General features: G+C 46.4%; 1 pseudogene; it reads right to left on the reverse strand.

Moving 5' to 3' along the window:
* Positions 1-439: 439 nt before the first annotated feature.
* LOC129673883 (rac GTPase-activating protein 1-like) lies at positions 440-2,127 on the reverse strand (annotated as a pseudogene).
* Between the last annotated feature and the right edge of the window lie 1,803 nt (positions 2,128-3,930).

Below are 3,930 nucleotides of genomic sequence, written 5' to 3' on the forward strand. Positions count from 1 at the left end.
TCCTAAAGGAGCACGGGGACCCGGGTTCTGAGAAGGGCTCATCCCCCCAACCCCTGTCCAGCTCTTCAACCTGTCCTAGACCCTCTCGTCCTGACACAGCTCAGCTTTACCTAAGGTAGGGTTTCTATTACTGTCTAAGTGACAGCAAAAGAAAGTCATTCCTCGAGCAGTATTTGACTTCAAGGGATAACCTTCAACACACACACACACACACACACACACACACAGTCACAATCAGTAGCTAGTAGCCCTTCCACCCTGGTTAAAGTCTATTTAAAAGCTTCCAACGACCAGTACAAGGTATCAGTAAGCCACCAGAGCTGAGAGCGAGATCTATGATAATAAAACCCTCACACACAAACTTCATTTAAAGCCTGGAAGATGCTAAAGGCAGTAATTTCAGAGGGTGCTACAGAGCCAATAGGTGTGTCTCCTGAAGTCAGTAAATGGGGGGAATGCCTTGATGACCTAAGTTGGTGACAGGCTTGCTTTTGTCCCCAAATCTAGGAGTGCTCTTGAAGAGGTTGTATAATCTCTGTGACAGGGAGCTTGATAAAGGAGTCTTGGCAAGCTGGAATTCAGAGCGGTCAGGGGTACCAGGACGTTCCCCTTAGTCTAATTGATGATGTGCATTGCCATGCTGAGTGCCAACACTCTCTTGTTCCACCACTGTGAACTGACTCCAGTATTCCAAGGGCACAGAAAGCCAGTGCTCCACCACCTTGAGCCAGCGTTTGGTGTCCTGAGATGCTGATGTCACTGGGTCAATGGATGTCAATGGATTAAGCACAGCATGAGCAACTGTTGGAGGGTCAAAGACTTGAGCTAGATTGGCAATATCCCTTTTAGTGTTCGGACTCCGAGCCACTCTCTGCAAGTGAGTCATGAGGAAGGTTAGTGTGTCCCTGTTGGCCCCGGGAAGTTCATGAAAAGCCCGGTATATGGCAGCCATGCTGCTGTCTTCATCTGTTATTTCTTCTGCCCCCATGAAGAATTCGCTTAGCCAAAAGGTCAGAAGGGATTTTTGGGGATTCTGAAGGAAGGCTTCCAGGTGGCTGCAGATGGTATGGATGCCATCCACTTTGCTGAGGAGGGGTACAGTTTCCACGTTGAGAAAATGCTCTTAGCTCCTTTCCGTCCTGCCTGGGATCCTGCACAAGCCTGCGTTGGCTAGACCTCCCTGCTCAGTCTTATTCACACGACTGACAGCAGTAGTCAGGATCATTGAAGACATCTGGGATATAAAACCCAACATTCCCTCTCCAGTCTCAACAGGTTTTCCCACCAGGCGGGAATAGGATATGAGTTCCAACCATCTTAAAAGACCAAATGGCAACTCCACACTTTAGAGACAGCTTTCCAAACATCATCCACTTTCCACCTGGGACACAAGGTTGGGCTTAATAGCTGTCTTTGAAACAAAGTCACACAGCTTGTTCTGTCACTGCCCTCCGCATTCTGAACTGTGCCCAAACTGTCTCAGTTCTTGGCTCCAGTGGCCTGTTGTTCAGAGTGGAGTCACTGTTTACAGGTTGTAAATAATCTGTTTTCCTTTGAGGACTGGTTCAGAGTGGCAATGTCTCAATAGAAGACACAGCGCCAGTGGGCCTGCCATCACTGGGAACAGTCATTGTAGTTTTTGCAACTACTGATTGATTTGCCTGGTCTACCATCGAGCCAATGGAACAGGTTTTTATTACAGGCCCAGGAGGGCCATCAATGAACTGTCAGCTGTGGAGTGACTCTTTTCTCATTTCTTCATCTTGAAATTCTTCAGCAAAGAAGCCTCCTAGTCCAGTGATTCATCAGCCTTGTCAGAGCTGGTATCTGATCAAATGGAACCAGATTCATCAGCGGTTGACAGTCTAATGTTCCCAGAATTGCCACTGAATGTTTGGCCTCGGTTGAGAAAAGCCAGAGCTGATTTTTGCTCCTTGATTCACTGAAAGCTGCCAGATGTGCTACACGTGAGTGGATCTCAAATCAGCTGAATCTGTTGTTCCAGCTTCACACGTTCAGCCTCAGCTCCCTGTCTCCATTTGAACCCTACATCCCTTGATTACATTCACGCTTCCGCCTAACATCTGTGCTATACCCAGTCTCTGCTTTCATCAAAACATCATTGGATTTCCTCAGCTCCTGGTTGGTTCTCAACGCATCTTCCAGGTATCCTCCAAAGCCCTTTACCACCTGGATGAAGTCAATACATTCATTTCCCTCACTGATCACCTCCAACCAGCACACAAAGCTGCTCAAATAGAGTTCATAAATTCAGTATTGTCGTATCCGTTTCTCAAGGTTTCTTGGTCCAAAGTACTCAATCTCCCATTACTGCACTCCATAAGAGCTGAGATCCACAAGCTGTATAGCTCAAAAGTTTGCTTATTTTACAATCTCTGGAAGGAAGTTCTGGCTGTTTTTTGTTTGCTTGTTTGCTTGGTTGGCTAGTTAGTTGGTTGGTTAGTTGGTTGGTTCTTCAATTAATTAGTTCGGTTTGGTATTTTTATTTGCTGGTTTATTTTGTCAACGTGACACAAACTAGACTTCTCTGGGAAGAAGGAATGTCAGTTAAGGAATTGCTTCCATAAGACCAGCCTGTAGACAAGTCCTTGGGAGTATTTTCTTGATTAACGATTGATATAGGAGGGCCCAGCTGACTATGGGCTGTGCGACCCCTGGGCATGTAGTCCTAGCTTGTGTAAGCAAACTGAGCAAGCCGCAGGAGCAATCCAGTCAGCAGCATCCCCCACAGCCTCTGCCTCAGTTCCTGCCTCTAGGTTCCTGCCTCGAGTTCTTTGCTGACTTCCCTTCGTGATGGACTATGACCAGGACTTGTAAGTCAAATAAACCCTTTTCTTCTTGAGTTGATTTTGGTCATGGTGATGTATCAAAGCAATAGAAACGTAGTTAAGACAAAATATCCTGAAAAAAAGGCCTTAGGTTTGAAGCTCTCTTGGACTTGCTGATGAAAAGACAGATAAACAAACCCAAAGCAGTTCTTCCATTTCCCCTATCCATCAGTGACGAACCCATGGCCTTACCAAGTATTAACCTGTGTCTCTACACCCAAAGTTCCCAGCCTATAGGCCCTTTGGGTGTCAGTGACCGCTGTAAAGGGGCCACTTCAAAAAGAAAGTGTTGATGCCCTGAGCCTTCAGAACAAAGCATGTAAAGAACCAAGGACTAAAATGCAAGTTGTGCCATTAGTTGCCTGTGTGATTTTGGTCAAGTTCCTTAGCTCCAAGTTTTATTGTCCTAATTTTTAAGGACAATGCCCTTTTGGTTTTAGGGGTTGGGGGGAGGAATCTTCTGCCTGTGACAGATCTGTTACAATACTGGAATTAACTAATCTGTTCCAACCACAAGGTGCCAAGTAAGGGAGGCTATTGTCTATCAGGCTATTGTTCTCCACCCCTTGGGGACTGTTCAGGCTTGTTAGTAGCATACTAACAACCAGAAACAGCCCAACACAGAGTCAGGCCATGTCTGGGGCAGGACAAGCAGAGAACAGGAAATAGTTTGACAACTGATGAACCGGTCAGGGTGGAGCTGGTGTTGTCCTAGGGTGTCTCAGGACCTTCAAGTGCCTCCCAACTCCGGTCTCCACCCTCACGTAGGTACTGTCACAGGCTCTGAGGCTCTGGGGTTGCCAACAGATCCTCGCAGGGACTGGGAGGAAGTGGGTTAACTTTCATATGAGGCCTTATTAAGTTCGTGGGGTTTGGTGTGGGTAAAATGAAGATGCAAAGATGATGATTTTTAAATCTCAGTATTTTACAGTTTGGTCAGTGGAGACTACAAAGAGCTTAGTCTGTGGGTGGGCAGAGTTGAGAAGCAGAGCACGAAGGGGATACACTCAAGTGATGACATGAACTTGGTACCTTGTCTTTTAAAAGGTTGGCATGGGAAGGGTAATTTGATTCGTTCTGA

This window comes from Psammomys obesus, unplaced genomic scaffold, assembly GCF_907164565.1.
Source record: "Psammomys obesus unplaced genomic scaffold, mPsaObe1.curated_primary_1811, whole genome shotgun sequence".
In the NCBI taxonomy this organism is placed as follows: Eukaryota; Metazoa; Chordata; class Mammalia; order Rodentia; family Muridae; genus Psammomys; species Psammomys obesus.